We start from the raw sequence: 23,955 nt of genomic DNA, 5'->3' as shown, positions 1-23,955 counted from the left end.
GGATCGAATCCCGGCCGCGGCGGCTGCATTTTCGGTGGAGGCGAAAATGTTTGAGGCCCGTGTACTTAGATTTAGGTGCACATTAAAGAACCCCAGGTGGTCGAATTTTCCGGAGCCCTCCACTACGGCGTCTCTCATAATCATATCGTGGTTTTGGGACGTTAAACCCCAGATATTATTATTATATTAAGTTTTAAAAGAAGTCCGTATTTTCCAAAAAAAAGGCACCCCTTATAACAATGCCCGCTAATTGCCCGGATTTTCTCCCATTCATAGTGCCACGTGATTTACACGAGGATCTGGGAATAAATTTGACTAAAAACTTGGAGGACACTTGAGCTTCGCCTTCAAGAGTAGAACGCGATGGCGTAATCGGGCCCCGTGAGCGTCGACTTCTCAATTGCTAGCCTAGTTTCGGTTCTCGGTGGATGCCTAAACCGTGCCGCAAGCAAATGAACGTCTGTGCGCGTAATATTGGCCGTTTCAAACTACCCTATAATGCCGGCCTGCTGCAAGTACAGTTGTTAAAGGCCCACTGCACCATAATTCGTCCTTTTGCGAATCAGCGATGGGCCCACTTCGCATCCGTAAGGCAACACGCGAACTTACGCAGCTGCTTACCTCAGTGATGCGTTTCGTGATAATGATGATTACGTATACGTGAGCGCTTTGTAATGTGTGGGCCTTTCAAGTACCCGCGCGTTGCGAAATTCACATGTTCTGACGCGTGGCGCGATTCTACGCTTCTTCCACGCAATATTACATGCGCTAAGGAGACTCCTTCTACTCCATGACATTCATATATTTTGGTTTTGTTTTTTCCGAAGAAGATTCAAGCAATGGCGTAGCTATCTGGTAGAACGCGTGCTTGCCACGCAGAAGGCCTGCGTTCACTTCTAACTCAATCCAAAGATTTTTATTATTAATTTTATTTGCATTTTTCTCGATTTTTCGCTCACAACCGACGACGCCGACACCGACACCACAATTTCTCCGAAACGAGCTCTCTAACGCTGTCGCGTTAATAAGTTGTGGCGAAAGACGAGTCACATGTGGTCCTCGGGGCCCTCTTGCTTGTGGTGTAATGCGTAGCCGCCTTCCATTTGTAAATAAGTGTAAGTATTCGTTTTCTTGGAACAGAGTCATTATAATTAGCGTACACGTCTTTTTAAATAATTTTTTGTTGGGAACTTTGCATGAATATCTTAGCGACGTATAAACTTAGTGACTGCATGTGGCTCAATGTCTAGCCTCCTGGTGCAAGTTGAATCATTGGTCCCAAGACCGATAACGTCTTTTCTCTATACAACTAGCAGTAATATATAGTAATATGATGATTACTGAGGTGGAGAGTGCCATTATCGTTGACGACAACACTATGATTGCCGCTATTAGCAAAGCATTTCTAACAATGACAACGCACCACCACAATCAACAACAATAGCAAAACCACTACACTGCAGCAGCAACATAAAGATGGCCGCATATGATATCTCGCGGCTTAAACGATGGTGCGGGGAATGTGGTCACATGGTGTTTACCTTGTAACTGTAAGAGTCATTCGATGCTGGCACAGCGCTTTGACGTACACCCTAAAAACAGCTTGCAGCTCCTGAGGTGCCTTTGTCGCACAGCGGTACACTCAAAATAAAGAGCGCTTAAAATGGGGTCTCTTTGTTCCACAATAACCGTCATCTGGCTCGATTGCATTTCCTTTTTTTTGGAAACTCGGCCCTTACCTATCAATAATTCTATGTCACGCTGACGCCATGCACGCATGCCGTTCGTGACCTGGAATTACCGGGCGCCCTGTGTTAAAGGGACACTAAAGAGCAAAACGATTTCTCTCGTATTAGTAAAGTACTCTATCACGATACCAACAACACCACGCTTGCTGCGAGAAGACGCTTAGTACGCGAGAAAACGCGCGAAAACAAAATGTGGGTGGCGGCGCCGCCTTGAAGTTTCCGCGCCATTCGCCGTGACGTCACATGTTTTGACGGCGCCTTATAGGGAGTATTTATTTCCTAATCGGTAAAAATAAAGTACATTGACCTCTGAGGGGACCATAGACTTAACATACCAAGTTTGGGGTAATTTTGTTGAGCAAATGGCGCCAAAATACGATAAATGCACTTTGAAATCCGTGACGTCACGCGGGGAGACTTCGGCGCGAAATTTAAAGGGACACTAAAGAGAAACAATGAATTGGTTTAGATTGATAAAGTGTGGTAGGAGAACTCTTGTGTAGTTTATTATTATCAAAGGAGAAAACCAAGTTCAAAGTTTCATTTTTAAATTTCGCGCCGAACTTTGTAATTAGTGACGTAAAAGATTTCAAAGAGCATTTAACGTAGTTTGGCGCCACTGGCTCAACGAAATTTCCACAAACTTGTTATGTCAAGTCTCTGGCCCCCTCAGAGGACAATGTACTTCGATTTAACCGATTAGGAGCTACGTAGGCCCAAGCAGGCGCCGTCAAAAATATGTGACGTCACGGCAAATGGTGCGGAAATTCCAAGGTGGCGTCGCCACCTGTATTTTCTTTTTGCGCGTTTTCTCGCTTATTAAGCGCCTTCGCGCCGCAAGCGTGGTGTCTTTGGTGTCGTGAAAGACTACTTTACTAATGCGAGAAAAATCGTTTTGCTCTTTAGTGTCCCTTTAAAAATGAAACTTTGAACTTGATTTTCTCCTCTATTAATAAACCTATGACGGCGAAATTAACGACATTAGAGTTCTCAGAGCACAATTTATCGATCTAGGCCATTTCATTATTTCTCTTTAGTGTCCCTTTAAAGCAAGGAAAGGCACACTGGATAGATGACGGTTATTTTGCGAAAGGGGCCCGAACGCGCCCTTCCTTTTTAGAAAGTACACAGACACTTTATTAAACTTGTTCTTGGGCTAGTTGGTGCATGTTACAAGAAAATTCGACGATGCATGATCTTTCGATCAAGTATAATCTTGTGGCACATTTGCCTACGCACTGCAGCGCGTGTGGATGTGAGGCAGGATGTGCCAATATCATCATTCTAGGTAGAAGCAAGGAGGTGATTGAACGAGAGATGCTAGAAGCATACTTCATCCGGAAGAAAAAAGATATCTGTATTAGTGATACGTCGGTGGTGCTGCGTTCAGATGAATTTGATTTTTTTGACAGGTTTCTGAACTAGCACGTGCATTGAGAGTGGCCGATTGTTGGATGTGACGCATGGTGTGTTATTGCGCATGTGTGGCATGGGGTATATATTGCGGTGGATTTGCAAGAATAAACTTAGTTGCGAGTTGACGCTCTGTTCTTCTCGGTGGTTTGCGTCGTCGAATTTTCTTCTACACAAACACGTGGGGACATTCCGCGGCCTTTTTTGGGAGCACGAGCGATAAGGCGGACATAGAAGTTGGAGTGCCCTCGTGCGCCACTCCGAGCATTCGCAAACAGTAGAGCTTTGCTTCTCTACTTATCCACAAGCAGGGTTTGTTCACCCTAATCTCAAGTTGGGGGTGTGTTTGCGTGTTGCCGTTGCTCGTGTGTGTTGCAAACTGTTCAAACAACTGAACCACCTGCCCCTAAGCCACGTGCTCGTCCTTACAGTGACCTATGTCTGTTGCAGTAAGGAAGGAAAAAAAAACTCACGGGACCTTTTGCATTACCCTAAGGCGAAACGAAGGTGAGAGTCTTTTGGCACGCCAAGATCTTCATTGTTATGAGGCGTGCGTCTGTCAGGCACTGCGTGCACCTTTGAAGAAGCTGCACACGGCTTTGGTGCTGCCGCTGCTGCTGGCAATGATTAATTATGGCTAAGCCCTCTTTAATGGGTGCGCGGCTTTAAAGCACGCACTAACTATACATTTCACATGGCGTGACGCCAGGTGCAAGTCTACGCTTCTGCCACGCAGTATTACGTTTGTTAAGGCGACTCCTCGAGGAACAAGACGCCGTCGTTTTCCGAAGAAGCTCCAAACACCGGCGTGGTTCTGTTACAGAATGCTTGAATCCGACGCAAAGTGCCCGTGCTCGATTGCGGCTTCAACCTTGTTTTTATTGTTCATTGTGCACGAGGTCATGTGATTTTTTGTACCGTTCACCTCGTTTTGCAAAGCCAGCGTCGGATCGTGCACCTAAGGCTTTCGCCTTGATATAACATCCCGTGCACACTGCAGTTTTGTTCTCGCCCAGGTATCGCGCTAAGCTTCCGTTTGCGCTTCACATGCTGCTATTGACCTTCATTTCTTTTGGCTGCTGAAAGCTGTCACTGGGCTGCGTAAGCTGCCCGTCAGTACACGTAAGCCATCTACATGTAAGGACTTCCAGTAAGTTAGTCCTTACAGGTAGAGGAGGGTTGGCGCGAGCAACCACCTCATCAAAACGAGGTCGCCTCGGTAGAGACGGCGCGTGTTGTGGTGGGATATCATGGTGCACCAGCGCAAGGTCGATTGTGGCAGCAGGAAGTGCGAGACATTTGGCTACGCCTAATTACGTGGTTCATGAGATCTACATTATTCATTTTTCCTGGGCTGTACATAACCCAACAAGCGGACGTGCCAAGCGTTCATTTTTTTCTGCATGATGCTGACTCACACATTAACCCTTGTTGCCAGACATGAGCGAAAACAATACACTGGTAAAAGCTAAGTAGCTTCTTTTAGGTGCGTTTTATGGGAGAAGAAGGGCGAGCAGAGGAGATAGCAACACCGTCTCTTCAACCTGTACAATCCCGTCAGCTTTCACTTCTTAGACATACTCCTTCAACCTCGTCCTCGCCATGCAATACATCCCCAACCCGCCAAGAGACTTCAGGTATAACTTTAGAAAGCGTTGAATGCGCTATCAACACTGGGATCCTAATTACGCAACAGGACTTTCAAATCATGATAGAATGATTGTTGGGTTTTAGCTTCCCTTTACAAAATGTGAATATGGGTTTCACTTATTGAGCGCACAAAAGAACAACGACGAAAAACGACGCGGACACAGCACGTCCTTGTTCTTTTGTGCACTCAAAAAGTGAAACATGAATTACCAACATGCCCAAGCACACGCTCTCTCAAGTGATTACGGGGGACAGCGTATTGGAGGGCTCCAGAAATTTCAACCACATGGGTACACGGGCCTCAACAATTTTCGTCTCTATCAAAAATGCGGTCGCCGCGGCCGGGATTAGATCCGGCGACTTTCGGGTCAGCAGTCGAGCGCCATAACCACTGTCACCGTAGCAGGTCAGGGCTTTGAACTGAACGTTCATAACTGACCAAATATTTGACTCAATGACCGGAGACTCGGATACCTTCCAGGCTTAACGTTACTGAGATGGCAAGACCCAATATAACATAATTATAGAAAGGAGGCAGTGATGCACTGCAGTGTCATCCAGATGTGCAGCCGCGGCTCAAGCTGTGACAAATATTACGCGCAGGCAGGACGTGCTGTCCAGCTGGTGGTTCTTTGAGGGCACGAAGTGCGTACCCTGGAACTTCCCGTCGGGCGGATGTCCCGCCAACCACAGCGTCGTCTTCCGCACAGCCCAGGAGTGCAGGAAGCAGTGCATGGTAGGAAGACTCGGAGGTTCCCCGTGCCGTCCACCCAGAACGATCGCCTGCGAGCTCCAGCATCTGAAGTACCCGTTCTTCGCGGACCCTTCGCCGAGAGACGGTCGCCTGCGGTGCCTGCGTTCATCGCTCGACGTGTTGCGCGACCGCCGGTGCCTGACCGGTGCAAACCGGTTTCGCACCCTCGAAGCCTGTGAGGTCACGTGCCAAAAGACACAGAGGGCCTGATCATTTGGCTTTGCCTTGCTGATTTGTATTTAGCATTGATTTGTTTCGAATATAATTACTTTGATGTGATCACGTCTCAACGCGAGCTGTAAAAAAGTGCAACACCTTAGGTTAGTGTATTCGCATAGCTCAATTTTTCCTTTTTTAAGGCGGGACGGGCTTACGTGCTCAGATTAGTAAGCTGTCTGTTGTCCATGGCACCGAAGGTTCTTAATCTACTTATGTGGTGTAGACGGTTAAAGGTAAGTTGTCGGAGCATGCAACAAAATGTAATGCTTAAATTGACAGCTGACAGGTTTCACGGATGCCGGTTCAAATGATGTGGCTCGGCTTTCGCCAGAGTGGCCATTGACCCCTTACTATCTTTCCTGGTGCATCACCTCTTTAAAAACTCAACTTTCTAATGACATTTCGCTTATAAGATTGTTGTTGCTCGCGGTGTCACAGGGTAACAAAATATAACAATATCTTTTGTTTTTGCCTATAATGTGGTAAGGAAGGTATTGCAACGTAATACAAAAGAAAATGCCTAACTGTAAATGACGATGGGATATGTCCTACTCACACTGTCTGGCACCTGACACGTACAAACATTTATTTATTTATTTATTTATTTATTTATTTATTTATTTATTTATTTATTTATTTATTTATTTATTTACGCAGTACCCACAGCCCTAGAAGACATTAGAGTGGTTAGGGGCGGGAGGGGTTGGGGGGGGGGGACATATGTAAATTTAGTTTGAAATATTTCAATCTTTTCTTGCGCAACGTGCGAGGCAAAAAAAGAGAAGAGAACGAGCAGTACAACAATAATTACAGCAGTTTCAAAACTCAAAGTTTCGTCGGGACAATACGGCAAAACGGTCAAGGAAGGGGGAAAGTTGAGTTGCTTCAACAGGGAAAGCAATGCGTCATTGGACACGACGTTGACGACACCAGCAGGCAAGCAATTCACTTTTGAGTAGATTTTGAAAAAAATATCATTAACCGTTCATCCTGCAAAGACCATCTCGAACCTTTAGCTCATAATCCACGCATTCTGACCGGTAACGATCGAGGTTGCATTACATACTTGTGCCTTTACACCGGGTGTTCAATGTTAAAGGGACTGTCTACCATCAGTCATCGTTTTTCTGTTTTGTACCGCCATAGAAGGCGCTGAAGTGTCCCACCTTGCAGCGGTTTCTCTGGAAAGTAAGTAGAAATTTCAAATAGAATTTTTCGACCTGCGTTCGGTCTTCTTCCATTGGCGTGAAACATGCCCACAACACTGGTTGGTGGACGCGATGACGATTGTAGTGCCGGTGAAAATTAAAACCGAAAGTACATGTAATTTCTGTAGGATTCCTTTATTTTCGCTGAACAATAATGTAATGAATGTGACAGTAGTTTTCAGCGCGACAGCGGGTAAATGAAGCATTGTTATACGATTACAGAACACTTCTCTTGCTGTAATCGCAGTCTGTGCGTTTATTTTAGCACTTCTGCCGAAATCCAAGCCAAGTTGATTTGTCAAGACGAGACGATAAATGCACGCGTTCACAGCGCAGCACATGTGAGACATCCTAACAACAGTACAGCGGCACAGTGCGACCAGCGCGCAGGGCCACATGGCATAGCGCATGAGTTGAAGCAGACGAAATCGAAGACGGCGCCGCAAGCAGCGCCACCGGACGCGATTTTGGATGCGTGGGAAAAAAGATTACGCTCTGACGCAACCGAAACTGGCTTCAAGTGCGTAAAAGACAATTTCAAGTTATTTATGTTTGTTTTTAAGCAAAATGAGTCTACCTGCGAGGATTTCTTCTACCAGTAGTTTGACCACATCGCTGTTGCATGACGCTAGCGGTCATTGTTTCACAATTTTCAACATCAAATTAAAGATATAATTCCTTTTTCATGAGGCGAAAACATGCTTGTTGCCGCCTATGTGACGAATGATCTTCTCATTTTCACCACAGAAAATGTTTTCCGAGCAGTAGACAGTCCCTTTAAGCTTAATGGTTGAGTTACAATTTCGCACTGGAAGGAACATGGAAACCAACTTTGCAGATAAGTTATAAATCCAGGGGGACACAATGTGAGACAATAATTATCGCTGTTAGCCGCCAAATTAACTAAGATTGAATAATGAACTTTTCAGTGAGTGAAGCAAGCGGGCATGTTTGTACTGAAAAGTTGGAGGCCGTCGCGTTTCTACACAGTTTCACTTGGAAGAATTCAGCTAGGATGTGTATGCTCCGAGATAACCCGCTGCAAAGTTTATTGGGAGTTTGCATGATTACGCATGCAAGAAGGAGAGGATCGGCGCAATGTTCCTCCCTGATGTGACGAGCAGTCACTGCTTGCTATCAGATTAAACGCCGCACGCAACTGTCGCGGCACATCGGGGAGGAGCTTTGCGACAGTGCTCACTGTCAAGCCCACGAAATGAACATATTGAATGGATTCAGCGGGATACAGCGAGGACAGAGATGAAGAAGGGACACGAACACGAGCGCTGTTCTCATTCGCCCAACTCCCCAAATCCAGCTCGCCCAAATATCAGTTCTTCCACGAAATGACACTTATTGAACAGAACTGTGTTAGTGCACTGTCGTTGGTACCTTCCGGGAAATATCAGCAATTTTCTGTGAAACGATGACTGTACAAAACCACCACACGCGTGTTCGAGTATTTACGCGAGTAGCCTTGACATTGTTATCTCCTTTGTTGTGTGTTCGTTTTTTTTTTTTCTTTGTGACGATGCCTCCTTGTGCCTGAATGTGTGCCTATCGTAACAATAAAATTGACTTCATAGTGAGCGCCCGTGTTGTATTTTCTTTTTGCCTGATTACTTTGTCCGCGTCCGGAAGCACTGCTTCCCACGAAAGAAACTTCACAAAGTACGAAAAAAAAATGATTTCAGCAGTATACATCCAAGTAATTTATAGGTTTTATCGACAGTTACACAATGTGCGATCGCGAGGAATACCTTTTTCAGCACTGCCAAAGTGTGATTTTACATTTCTCGCGAAACGACAGAGAAGAGAGTAAACTGCTTCGACTGGGAGCCACCCTTAATAGCAAATAATTCCAAGCCAAAGACACAAGACACTCGCAGAAACCTTGAATAGCCGCGTCACAATTCACACGTGGCTATAACGGACTGCTATACAGGGATATGCTGAAGGTGCACAACCGAAGCGTAAAATGTGTGCAGAGAAAGTGAAAAAAATTTGGCTGATAATGACAAAAAGTTGCGCTAGTTGGCAACAATTCATCATAAAAGAAAGCGAGGTGTGCCCAAATGCAGACACAAGAACAAGGCGACACAAACGCCGGCGTTCGTGTTCGATGGGAGCGCACAAGTATGCCGGAAGGGCATGCCTTACCGCAATAAAAACACAAAAAAACACCGTGTACTCGGATTTATGTGCACGTTAAAGAACCCCACACTCTAATAAAGAGAAAAAAAAACATTACCTTTCACTCTTCTTGGCTTGCCAAGATCGCTCGGCCAGGAACGCAAGCATCCTCCTTCGTACAAACGACGAGCTATTTATAAACAACCTTCACAACTGGCGGTACGCGCATCATAGAGTTAATGTAAGAGACACTAGAGGAAAAGCTGGGCCGATAAATCGATAACCACAAGAGCACCGTCATGTTGGTACGTTGTCATTGTTGCCATTACAATATTTTAGGGAAACGCTAGAATTAGCGCTTCGAAACGCTCAAATTCTCGCAATATTAATCATAAACACGCGTTTGCGCGTATTAGCTACAAACTGGTGAAAATTGTTCGATATTTATTTCGAATACTTTTAGAAAAGATGAGATGGTTCTTTATGCCATTTACTCTGCGCGGATAGGAGCGTTTGCCGGCGGGTTTCCTACATGACAGCACGATATCAACAAAATTCACCAGTGCGGCCGAATGTGCCGGATTGCGCGTCGTGTAGATCGTAGTGTCTCATCGTCTGCGTTTTCTGCTGCCAAAAGCCAACAACTCAACTTTGTGTGACATTCTTTAACTGCGATGAAATCTGAGCGTTACACTTAAAGGGCCCCTCACCAGGTTTGACAATTTTGAGCTAACGAGCGCAATGCATACACTGGGCGTTCACGATCACGTCTGCCAAAATTTGCAACGCTATGCGCCGCGGAAATGGGTGAAATTTCAAGGTGAACGCTGCTTGCCCTTCCTCTCGCGGGCGCGCGCTTTAGAGAATGAGGGGATGACGTACATGAGAAAATGGCCCTACGTAGATGGTAGTGCTGTGACGTCGCTCCTCTACGTAGACGACTGTGCTCTGACGTCGCCAACAGTTGCACATGACACTGGGATAATCATTTGACACGACATATGTAGTTCGTGTAATTTGTTGCTTGAATAGATTAATAAAACATGAGAGAAATAATGAGACACACAGAGGGAATGTGTGCGTCTTTTTCATTTTTTTTTTCGTGAATTGCAGCGAGATGCGGGGCTAATGTGCCTCCCTTTCCCATGCGTTCGTGTCCCCGCGGTTAGCGCATCGAGCAGACGCCAGCCCTGGAAACGAAAGTAATGTTCTGGCGCGTTCGAGCACTCATTATGCTCATTTATTCTACCGCGTCCAAGTAAACGTTAATGCGGCACTGGCTCATGATACCGCCACTCTCGTGCCCGTTCAAATGTCTCAACTTTCATGCCCGTCCCGCAGAAACAGGCAGTACACCACAGGGCATAGAGTTTCCTAAAATTAACTAGAGGGGACTCTGGCGCTGCGATCGTTCAGCTACCATGGGAATGATGGGTAGTACACAAATTTGCCTAGTCTTCGTGCTTGCGGCTTCAAACGTACTTGTGGCTTTGTTTATTGCTGTGTTTTGGCGTTTGTTTCGGATAAAAAGAGTAGACCGTTGTGAACTTCGTGACCAGGTTTGAATCGCTGAGCCAAAAGAAGTTAAAGTGGTGAAGTGAAACTGCTGACTTTTGCTGAACTTCGTTTTGCGACAAAGCGGATGCAGCCGACGCGCAGCCAAACGGAGCCGAAAGTACGAAGTTTAGACAAATTTGTGTACTACCCATCATTCCCATGCTGGCTGAAGCGTCATGCGTTGCAGCTCCCATAGACACTAGCGCCAGAGTTCCCTCTAGTAAGTATTGTAGGAAACTCTATGCCACAGGGAACGCCGACAAAACGCCCACGGCCGATACATCACGCTACATAAAAACAAAAATGGTAGCGGCCGTGCAACGCCGCTCGCGTGCTCGGGCTGGCTCGGGCACGTCATGCGCACGTGACCATGCATGCGCATGACGTGTTCATGCGTATGTGTCAAGTGAAGAGGGCAGGGAAAGGATTTGGCTTGCTAAGGCTACACGAAGCGAGTGGCAAGGGTTTGAAACTCGCCTCCTCGCATCCTGGTTTCGCGCCGCTACAAATTATTGTTTTTCTCAGCTCGTAATGAACTGATTTGAAAAATTCTTGCGGCATACTGCTCTTCATTCGGCACACAACAACTTCCAGCGTCTAACTAAAATTTGCTATGTGGCCTGGTGAGGGGCCCTTTAACTACACATTCATGTCTTGTAAATAGAGTTTTTATTTAAGATATCGCGTGACTTCTCACTCACATTCGCCAGTGAATGCTGTAATCGCCCTTGATATTGTTATTTCTGTTTTATGGCTCTCTGCCCTGAAGTACGGCAGCGCCCACTCCAAAAAAAAAAAAAAAACAAAGGATATGTATGCAATTGCCTGTAAAATATCTCGTCATTTCGAGTCGGGGTACGGTGCAACAACGGCCTACGCTCCTTGCTTCGATCGAGCTGCGAATCCATCGAGTGACCCTTGTGCGAGCGACCAAGGAATCTCTATTATTTATGCATTATTGTTAGCGCGTGCCTACGGAAAACCATGCACAAACAGCTGGAAATTTTGAGTGTTATCATTTGGGCCAGCTGCCCGGACAACACACTAACGCACGGCTTCACGCATCAAAACACGGCGCGCAAAAATCGCTGGCTTAGGTTGGCAGGTTGAAACTGACTACTACCGTCAAATCTAGCGAACAGCTCAGAAAGTGGCAACGTTCGTATCGTTCCATCATGGCGGTGATGGCGGCGCCTATGCGGTTGGAGGTTCCAATGCATGCGCCCTATGGGGAGCTTTATTTCTAGATTCAGTATATTAACTCTATGACGCGCATCTTCGGGCTGCTTCAGTGTCACTTAGGCTTCTTTACTAACCCGCGAGATGGCGAAAAGGGCTAAAGGGCGCGGTAAAAGGGCGTCGCCCCACCCGTATTCTGTCGGGCAGCATGGCGATAGGAACCGGAGGGGGGCTGCGCGCCTCCATGAGGAAGTATGTACATTGTCTTAAAAGGCGTGGTCGCCTCTGGTCACGCGCTTATCTCTAGAGGGGATGAACAGATCGCTATGTACATGGTGTGCTTTAATCGCAAACTTTTCGTTGGAGCCATAGGCAGCACGAAGGTCGCTTCGCTCAATGCAGTGGCCACGTTTTCTAAAGGAAAGAGCTGCTAACTTTTCTCCGTATAACACTTCAATTTGATGCTAACGCATTCATTGCTTCGGTGTTGCGGCGAAACTGTGACGTTTTTTGAGAGTCGCGCCTCCCACGACTCTCCGGAGACAGTATAATGATCGTCACATGAGAGCCAAAGTATACATTTTAGGAGAGTAGTATATGTGGCAAGTCAGGACTCACCGAAATGTCTCACGTACTCTTTTTTAGGTGCGAAGCACCTTACGCGCTCAGGCTGTCGGCGCCTCCGGTCGTCGTAGCCCAACACAGTGTCTACTGTCGTCGCCCGTCACGGTAAAGCAAGTGGCAAATAAGTCGGCGCGTTGGCTCGGAAAAGCTCTGTTTCTGCGATGAACGATGTCTGCGATGGACGCTGTCTGCGAAGCTGTCTGTAGCAATGAGAGGACAGCGTCCTCTCATTGCCATTCCCGGGTCCCTGTGGGAAACACCGGTGCTTCGTACCTCCCCAAGTTTCACGTTAGTGGAGCTGTCTTGTATGGTATAGTACGGTGTAGAAAGGGTTGGGAAAGGGAACTGAAAGTGAGGGGGAGGGAAAAGAGGAGGGCAACGCCACTAGCTCCGTCGCTTGCTTCGTCTTCGCACTAGTGCGTAGCTCCCCCAAATTTTGTTACAGTGCAGGCGGTGAAAATAATCCCCGAGTTCCGGCGTTCCTCGTCGTCATATCGTCGTTTAGGCACAAAAATCTCGGAATTGGTGAAGTGTAAAAGAAAATACGAAAAAAAAACAGCGATAAACTGTCGTTTTTTTTTTTGTAATGCATCCCAATCACTTGCAAAACGTTGCTGATTTCTTTCCAATTTGACTATCTTCAGAGATAAAGCTGTATCAGGGCGTGAAGGAAAATAACCACACAGGGCCCCTTATGCATTCGCCTAAGTTAACTTGAAGGCAAAAGCCATCCGGTGTGGCTATTTTATCGTAAGCATCATCATCTTTGCAACTTGAGATGTCACATATACACCAACGCCGCCTAAAAAAAAGAAATGAGAAAATTAAACCCAGTTTCACGCCTGCGCAATCCGTGCAAACAGCGGAGCTGACAAGCAAGTCCCGCCACCTGGCGAGAGCAGACCGAGTTTTTATTCTTCAACTTTCTTCGTCATCTTTTTTTCTGTCCAGCTTCTTCCTTTCTCTATCTTTTTCTATCCCCTCACATCACTCCTTCTCACCCTCACTTCGTTTTCCCGCCCTCTTGCTAGACTATACTGCGTATTTCTTTCTCTCTTTTTCATTGTTTCTTCTCTCTCTCTTTCTTTCTGTCTTCCTCTCTTTTTACTGTCTTGTTTGTGTCTTTTTTTTCTTATCTCTTTCTCTCTCTGTCGATTTCATTCTCTGCCTTTCTATCTTTTTTTTTCTTTGTTCCTTTTCTTTCTCCCTATTTCTCTCTCTCTCTCTCTTTCTTTTCATCTCTCTCTTTATTTCTCTCTCTATATATATACTCGTTTTCTCGTCCATGCGAGCCATTGCACCCCACGGCGGACAAATCGCCGCAGTGGGAGCGCACGCGCCGGGCGCACGTGTTCGGGGAGCGGAGCGGAAGATGAAGAAGAGAACGAAGAGAGCGAGCGGCGGCCGAGTTATTGCATTGCACGCGCTAGGCGCAGCTGCGCGTTCGGTAGAGACCGTTAATGTTGGTGATAGCTTCTGGTCGATGCTGTTCATGATGGTGATAGTTTCTAATCGAGCTCCGCCGTTAAAAACTATGCCTGGAACCAGTGGCGTAGCCAGGGGCTAGCACACCAGGCCCACGCACCCCACCCCCCCACCCCTTATTTTTTTTGCCATGGCATACAGCGCACAAAATGGTGCTCGACCGCATCTGCCTGCCCGGCCACCACTTCAAATCAAAGAGCTGCCGCCCCCCCCCCCCCCCCAAAAAAAAAAGAAGAAAATTCTGCCTGCGCCCCTGCCTGGAACGTGAGTCGCGATCTCGCTGCCCCACCCTCGGATTTTTCTCTCCCCCGTCGTTACGGAAGCTAGCACCTGCATGAGCATACAGCTGCCCGCATTCATAGGTCGGCACTGTAAGAGAGTACTCACTCATACTCACTCACCTCAATTTTTTCCGCCTTCGCACTCACTCACGTTCATGCTCACGCCTACTCACACTCGTAGGCACTCACTCACGTTCATACTCACCTTTACTCACACTCATAGGCACTCACTAACGTTCACACTCACGCCTACTCACACATAGGCGCTCACTCACGTTCACATTCACGCCTACTCACACTCATAGGCACTCACTCATGTTCATACTCACGCCTACTCACACTTATAGGCACTCACTCATGTTCATACTCACGCTCACTCTAACCCACTGGTAGGCGCTCACGTTCATACTCACAGCTACTCACACTGGGGCTCTTCGATTTTCCATTTTCTGGCAGCCCGCTGGCTGCCAGAAACCAGCCAGCGGGTTCCGGTTCTGACAGGAAATGACGTTATATCACGTGGCCTAAAAACTTCTGGCAACCAGAAAGTGGTCGGGAGAAGTAAAATCGAATTTTGGGCTCGCGGCTGGGCGGCTCACAACTGCGTCGTCTGCTCCAACATGCTAGTACAAATTTTGTTAGCTACGATCACTGGGCTGGTGGCCTTGCTGCGCGCTCGCAGGCTCCGCAGGCGCCACCAAACCGTTGTGTGCGAGGATGAAAATGTCGAAGAGCTCGTTGTGTGTCTGCTGATAAGCAGACTGCAACGAGAAGAACGGCATTGAGTTCCGCTGTATGTTGAGAACGTCGAGCCCCGTGTTATATAAGGCGTCCCGACTATAGTCACCCCGACTGTCTAGAATTACTTGCGCAGCCCTGGTTGAGGAGCTTGAAGCTTCGGCATTTCATCCTCAAGGCCTCCGAGACCGACCGAAGATTGCGGCCGAAAAGACGATTATTTCTTGTCGCACTGGCCGAGAGTGGCCGAGGGTCCCGAGGCCTTTGCATTCCGCGGAGTCCACGCAAAGATGGGCGCGAGCGCTCATCGTCCCTTTTGGCGTCTGCTAGCCAGAAAACGGCCAGAGAGTCGCCAGACCAAAATCGTCCTGGCGAGTTCTGGCGACCTGCGGGTCGCCAGATGCAGCCAGAGAGCGAAAAACGAATGCCCACCGGAAGTGCGCGAGCGGTGGGCGGAGCAACCAGAGAAAAAACGAATGCGTTCTGGCTGTCTCTGGCAGCCCGCGGGTAGCCAGATGTAGCCAGAAGTGGTAAATCAAATAGGCCCACTCACTCGCGTTCATACACACGTGTACTCACAATCATAGCCACTCACTCAAGTTCATACTCACGCTCCTCACACTCATACGTACTCACTCACGTTCATGCTTACGCCAAGTTAAAGCAATTGGTACTCACTCATGTCCATACTCACATCTACTCACACTCATAGGCGCTCACTCGCGTTCGCACTCACGCCCACTCACACCCACCTATGTTCAATCAAGTTCATACTGACGCCTACTCACACTCATAGGCACTCACTCACGTTCATGCTCACACCTCACTACCATTGGTACTCACTCGTGTTCATACTCACGCCCACTCACACTCATAAGTTTTCACCCACGTTCAATAACGCCTCTCACACTCATTGGTACTTGCTCGCGTTCATACTCACATGCACTGCCTCTCATACCTACTCACTCGCGTACACACTCACACCTACACACACTCATAGCACGTACGCTCTTACTCTCATCTACTCGCACTCACTCACGTTCATACTCACGCCATCTCACACTCATAGGTGCTCACTCACGTTCATACTCATGCCTGCTCACGCCAATTGGTACTCACTCGCGTTCATACGTGCACGCCCGCTTACGCTCATAAGCACTCACGTTCATACTCAACTGTACTCACACTTATGGGCAATCGCTCACGCTCAAACTCATACCTGCTCATACCCATTGGTACTCACTCGTCTTCAGTTCCTACTCGCGCCCACTCGCACTGGTAAGTATCACTCGCGCCTACTCACACCGGCGCTCACGTCTCACACCTACTCACAGCCATTTGTACTCAAGTTTGCTCATGTCTACTCACTCCCATGGGTACTCTCACATTCATACACATCTACTACACTAGTATTTTACCTTCATAGTCATGTCTGCTCACATCCCTCGTCCCTCACTCATACTCACGCCTTTGAAATGAGTCTACTCATGAATGAACATGCCAAGCTTTCCGCTCTACTCACACTCACATGCGGCCCCTAACGTTCACAGTGAAGTACACTCTCGTTCACAGATACTCGCGTTTACACGTCTACCGGCTCCCATCTTCCATCATTACCACTCACACCCACTCAACTTCGCCGGGTCTCCTTCACATCTGTCTCTCACACTGGACGTCTCGTATGCATTCGCATCTAAGATGATCTCTCATATATTATCGTTATATCCGAACGTGCATATTTTCAATGGATATTAGGGACAAACCGCGGATGTTAACACTCGTGCAAGAGAAATGTCCTATGTATGTGTTTTATATAGGATGTCGCGACCACGGAAAAAATTTTCGAATGAACCGAATGTCGAATTATCGAAAGTATCAAGAAAATAATTAACAAGCGTCTATTACATCAATGCATTTGCTTCTTTCTTGATGAATACGTCAATTCGTGGTACATATTTGGCATAAGAGCAATGTAAATGCCGCAAATTTATTCGTGACTTCGTTCACCATGTTACCGCGGCTAAAGACAGGCGTGTCTTAACACTAAACGTGCTCTTCCCCCTTCTCTTCTTACGTACCGCCACCACCCACGCGCACGTGACGATAACATTCTCGCCGGAGAAATGATCGGCAAATGAGAGTTCATTTATCATAATGTCGCAACCGAATTTTATTCCAGCATGTGGACTGCGGCTGAAGCTCTTCCTCTTCAATAGCTTCCACTATGTTCGAGTTGCGTGACATTGCGCGCGCATTGCCCGAAGTGAACACGAAGCTACCGAGTGCCGCATCCGCTGTGGACGAAAGCGTGATTGCTAAATTAGGACGGGATCATAGCGTCAACGCAGTTCCGAAGGCGCGCGCGCGGCCTGCGCGCACAGTCGAAACGAAACTGCTCAGCAGAGCATCCGCTGCTGAATAAACCTAGCACGCTAATGCACAATAATGGGCGGAGACTACGCAGTTCTGAAGGGACGCGGTGAAAACGAAACTACTGCTTGTCGCAGCTTTGACCCGCACTTGCCGCAGGCGCTATGGACGCGATAATACATATATCGCCCACACAGTTCGCGTATGCCGAGTAAATTCGAAGATGAAACAAGTGGGCCGCAGCCGTCGAAGTCTTTGGTCGTCAACAAAGCGATTATGGCTAGATCGTAGATGGCGACCAAGCCTTTATGAAGGACCGCAGCGTTTGAGTTGTTCGCGAACACCGTTTTCTCTCCTGAGAGTAGAACATTTGTGGCGCTTCGTGCTTGGCGCGCTCCGAGGATAGTCCGAATTAACCGGGTTGCGAGTCAGCGTTCGTCCTGTGTGAATGTTCCTTCTCAGTCTCTGTCTTTTAGCGCTGCATCAAGAATGCATTTATACCAACTATAGCCCAACTTTCTATCCTGTTGCAAATATAACCGAATTAACGAGAGTTCGATGCAATTAAACAACGCATAAGCTTGGCAGGACCAGAGAACACGTCGAAATTATTCGATTTGCCGAATTAACGTGGGGCGAATTAGCGACCTTTTACCGTATAACCTTTCATTTTCGACGAATGACCAAATAGCAAATGTATGACGCGCTTATTTGCTAACTGCACCTTCATTGTCTATGCCAGGGGTCTCAAACTCCCCTCAGCTAACGAGCTGCAGTCACGTAAATTTACTCCCGCAAGGGCCAGGGTACAGTGACGAAGGTAAGAGCGGGGGCCGGGTAGGAATAGTTTGTACAAAATGCCAGCTAGCGTTGCCATGTGAAAGACATTTCCCATATTTCATAAAGGGGTCATTTCTGAAGGGGATTTTGCGCCAGGATTCCAACGACATATCTACCTCCAAAATGACTCAAATATGTACGACGGTTGTGAGAGTTTGTTTGCCTTTTAGGGAAAAAAACTCTGTCCAGACAAAGATGTCCAGCAATCTGGGACATGGAGTACTGCGGCAAAGTCGACCCTAAGGGGATGCGCTCGGCGTAACGCTATGGGGAGCATTCTTTAAAAATTGATTCCTGAAGAATGCCTTAATTTTCGCAAATTGCACTTACGGCACTTAACACTGACAACGTTCTTATGCTGTACACCGCAATTAGTTTGAATTCGCCGGCTAGATTCTTTTCCCGAGACAGTTTCGTGAATCCGTTGAAAATGCATGGGGTGATTTTTCAAAAGTTAATTGTAGCGCAACGATCATTTATTCGCTCATTGCACTCTAGTGGCATGTACAATACGATAACCTTTCCATGTGCTTGCAATTTGGTATGATTGCGCTGGCTGGATTTTTTCCCGAAGAGTTTTTCTAAATCTTACTGCGGGAAAGCAGCCCTACAGGGGTAAAAAAAATGCCTGTCGCTAAATTGATGAGAAAGCGCACGTTGATCACGTTAAAACCTAGAAAAGTCTGCAGATGAGATGCACATTACCACGCTGACGTATAGGAAATTGGTAATAGTAATAAATAATAATAAATATTCTAACAATTTATTTGAAATTTATGGGCGCAAGCTCTTAGTGTAGAAACACATGTATAGTACAGATGGTATTTCAAGGTATATAGTTGCGATGATAGATAACAATTTCATATAATGGATTGCTACTGTTCATTTTTATCGTTGATTAGCAATCAAGATTAATTACCATCAATTAATTATATGCAACCTAGTGTTCAGTGGTGTCAAATGAAAAGTATCCGAAATGGCAATATAGCTTTTTAATAATAGCACTGACATCTACATTTATTTAGTAGTCATGGTCATCTATCTATCTATCTATCTATCTATCTATCTATCTATCTATCTATCTATCTATCTATAAAAACGATAGCCGCCTCTAATAAAGGGTTCTTGTTCTGGCAGCCTTCGTCTGGCGTACTTCTTGGATGCTATGCGCTCCGACCACGATGTAGCACTATCTATCTATCTATCTATCTATCTATCTATCTATCTATCTATCTATAAAAACGATAGCCGCCTCTAATAAAGGGTTCTTGTTCTGGCAGCCTTCGTCTGGCGTACTTCTTGGATGCTATGCGCTCCGACCACGATGTAGCACTATCTATCTATCTATCTATCTATCTATCTATCTATCTATCTATCTATCTATCTATCTATCTATCTATCTATCTATCTATCTATCTATCTATCTATCTATCTATCTATCTATCTATCTATCTATCTATCTATCTATCTATCAAGCCGCCTACGACTTTGTGCTCTCTTGACCGTTTCGTTAACGGGATGTACACCAACATTGGTGTGGCATCACGTGACTGCATGACGAACATAAATGAAAGGTCATACGATCAAAATCATGACATGAATATCAAGAACGGTATTATTTACATGCCACGGTCTTGTCCTCTCACTGCCGTTTCGTTAATTTAATGTATACCATACATAATTGGTAAGGCGTGACAAGAGTGTATGACGAACATAATTGACTGGTCGTAAGGCGCAAGTGATGATAGGCATGTCATGTACAGTATGATTTACAAGACACGGCGTTGGGGCGCTCACAGCCGTGCCATTAAATGGATATGTGCCAAAATTCGTATGGCGTGACATTTCTGTATGATGAACATAAATGACAGGTGGTAATATCAAAATCATAAAATGCATGTCATGTACGGCATGACTAACATTCCACGCTCATGGTGCACTCGCAGCCGTTTCGCTAGTTTGATAGATACCAAACCTTGCACTGTGCGACGTGACTGTATGCCGAATATAAATCAGAAGTAATAACAATAAAATCGTGACATGCATGCCATTTGCGGCATGATTTACATGCCACGCTCATGGTGCGCTCGCGGCCGTTTCATTCATTGGATATATACCAATATTGATATGGCATGACATCACTGTAAAAAGAACATAAACGACAGGTCATAACATGCAAATTGGGACATGCATATCATGTACGACATGACTTTCATGCCGCGCTTATGATGCACCTGACGAATACACCGCCCATCGAAACATCATCCGACTGGTATGAGGCGCTTACTAAGGCGACAGCCTTAGATATCTCATCAAACGCGAAAATTGACTGCCGGCGTCTTCAAGATTTGGCGACATGTGACGATACTTCACTAGACCGGCGTCGGCGTCGAAGGATGCAAAAAAAGTAATTAAGGGTCTAGAGTCACGTGATACTCACGTGAATATGCGTGCACGTGCCTCTGTACGTGCGTGTACGTGCAGTCGCCGTACCAAACGTCACATGACCTCAGTGTAACATGACGTCATTCTGTGACGTCATCATACTTCGCGAGACCGGCGTCGGCGTTCGAAGGATGCAAAAAAGTAATTAAGGATCTAGAGTGACGTGACACTCACGTGAACATGCCTGTGCGTGTGTACGTGCGTGTACGTGCAGTCGGCGTTTTAAAAGTCACATGACCTCAGTGTAACATGGCGTCATTATAGACGACATTCTGTGACGTCATCATGACGTCACAGATCGTCAGATTTTGAGACATCGTAGTGGCGAAATCGGAGGACATCGTTGCTTGGTCAAGGCGGGCCAATCACGGAGGCTGTGCAAAACCTTGTGAGGAGCAGAAAGCTCGCAATGCCTCCGATCCTGGAGGCATGTGCAAAACCACCTTTAAGGGAAGCTGTAGAGGTATAGGATTCGGTAAAACATTGTTGTTAACAAGGGCCAACATAATTGTCAACGATGGCGTAATTATTTCCGCTGTCGTGGCAGCAGGAGCTTTAGAATACACAAAAGAAAAGATCGTCTTGCTCCGCCCACGCGAACGCGCCGAAAGTGTGGGCGTGGAAACGAACTAACCCGAACTACGTCATCGTCCGTAGCTTTGGCGGAGCCGCGCAGCACTGTCGTATTTTCGACCGTGGCCTCCATGACTAGTTCCGGCTGCATGCGTTAGTGGAACTGATCGCAAGACCATGCTTTCTTTAACTGTGCCGTCTTCGTTTAAATGTGTGTGTCTTCGGTGTGCCGATGACGCGGCACACCGAAGATGACGTCAACGCGTTCACTCAGCATCTCAAGAAGTGCTGCGGCTGCAGCCGCGGTTTTTTGCCAAGAAATGCTATTTGCTTTCACTTCTGTGAATTCTTACATTGGTTTTCGAATTCAGCAGGGATCAAACTATGATTACACACTCCAAAGTCATTTTTTTAAAGTGCTTCAGCCTCCCTTTAAGTTCGGAAAGTTTTTATGTGGCGGGGGAGAGGAGGATCAGCATGTCGACTGAGAAGAAAAAGAACAACAGAATGGCTATCGCCTTCGAGTCGTCTTAGGCGATCGCGTAAGCGTCCCTCTGAGTTTTTTCTGTTCAGACAACCTCTATAGCACACCTATTCGGCGCCTTCGACTACTGTGGTCCTCATTGTCACAAATTCAGTCATGCGATACTACCAATAAGCACTTCACAAAATTCAGGTGGCAGTGCTAACATTTAGTAGTCCGAAGTCACCGACATGGGTAACTGGGGGGCAAAAAGATACGACCCGTTGAACACAACCACGCATACATGCTTTGTCGCTAATGTGGGGGTGTCACGCACCAAGCTTCGTCGATATTAAGCTTGGGAATGTTCTATGACAAGCATAAGTTAGTCATGCGCATAGCATGCGCATATGAACGTTTCCAGATTACGGACGCTATTACTTCGCGATCAGGTATTCCAGTTACCACGGCGGATATTTGTTCCACCCCTCCGATCTTGCTTCTGCTCCCTAGGCTGTCTTCTGGCGCTGTTGTTGCACGTGAAATGTTTCAATGCAGTGCATTTTACTTCGTGGCATACGATTCAAGCAATCTATTCTCATGGTATCAGGGATTTAACGCGATAGCGTTAAAGAGTTCGTTTCGCAGAAATTCTGGTGTCGGCGTCGGTGACGGCGTCGCTGGTTTTGAGCGAAAAATGATCATCTTGTCCGTGACCGAAAAATCGAGAAAGACGCAAATATTACAAATAATAAAAAAACTTCGGGTTCGATTGAGTATCGAACCGAGGCCGTCTGATACAAGTAGGTATTCTACCACAGAGCCACGCTATTTCTTCAAGCGTCTTCGACAAAGAAAGAACACTACATGGATAATCGAGAAAGATGCAAATAAAATAAATAATTAAAATATTCGGGCTCGAGTGAGAATCGAATCCAAGCCGTCAGCGTGGGAAGCACGTGTTCTACCACGTGTTCTACTGCTTCGAAAAAAAAAAAAAAACACTATATGAATGTCATGTAGTGGAAGGAGTGTCCATAACGGATGCAATTGCGTGGCAGAAGCGTAGAATCTCGCCAGGCGTCAAAACATGTGAATTGCGCAATGAGTGGGTGTTTTAAAGGCCCACCCGTTACAAAGCGTTGAGACATATTTAAGCATAATGATCAGCAAAAGCATCAACACACTGAACAGCTGCGTAAGTTCACGTGTTGCCTTACGGACGCGTAGTGGGCCCTTCGCTGATTCGCAAAAGGAATAAAATATTGCCTGTTGCAGGCCACTAAGATATCGTGCCAGAATAGAATGAGACAAAGCCCGAATATGCAAATAGAGCGCTGGCGAAAGAGGGGTTTTTCGAATGTGGTCTTGGTGGCGGTGACGTATTTCTGCCTGAAGGAGATAAACAATCCCTGTAAAGCTAAAGAAAAATATGGCTGATCCCTCTGTCATAGGAATCGGTATAACAGGAAAGTAAAACGTGTCGTCACAGTAGCAGTTGATTGTTTATAGTGCATTGGTATATGAGAGCTTGTACAATGTCTACTGTTGTTTGGGAGACATAGCGCCGCTTGATGTGGACGCACTCACGTTCACACCTCGTGGCACATCTCCGTACCTACGACTAGCGCCCATGATCATGATTTAACCCTTGCTGGAGCTGAAGTTTTTAACATATATATGGACCCCGCATATGGGTGGCGAATCCCGCGCAAATATGGCATCAGCGGGCACATAATAAACATTGAAACTCGATATGCACTCCTTCAAAACGTCATGAAACGCGAAGAGAAACGTTACGCGCATCGTGTCTTCTAGCTTGCCGTTAATTCACACAGGGCGAGCAGGGAATGCGTTGCGACAGCCAGGCGAGCGTCGGAGAGCTATTTTTCGATATGGATGGATGCTGTGAGCGAGGCTTGGGCTAAAGCCACCCCGCGGTGTGTTAAAGCGTTGAAGAAATTACATTTCCAGTGTAAACGCGCCGAATGGGGACAGTCGTAGCAACGGCGCATTTTTTTTTTCAAACCTGGTGGCACACATCTAACCGAGCCGTTATATAGGGGACGCTCATAGCATCCATCCAAGAGCGCTGCGAGAGGAAAGTGTGAAAGATCAAAGGCGCGTTCATGTAGCCTCCGTTATTTGTTTGCCAGTAGTTCAGCGGGCTAAACTCCCGACAGCCATCGTCGCGGACCGGGAGGTCATGGGTTCGACTATTGCCATGAAAACTTCTTTACAGTTTTTTTTTGCCATTTGATGGCGTTCATTTTGC

Source organism: Rhipicephalus sanguineus, chromosome 4, assembly GCF_013339695.2.
Source record: "Rhipicephalus sanguineus isolate Rsan-2018 chromosome 4, BIME_Rsan_1.4, whole genome shotgun sequence".
NCBI lineage: Eukaryota > Metazoa > Arthropoda > Arachnida > Ixodida > Ixodidae > Rhipicephalus > Rhipicephalus sanguineus.
This window is presented reverse-complemented; position numbering follows the sequence as displayed.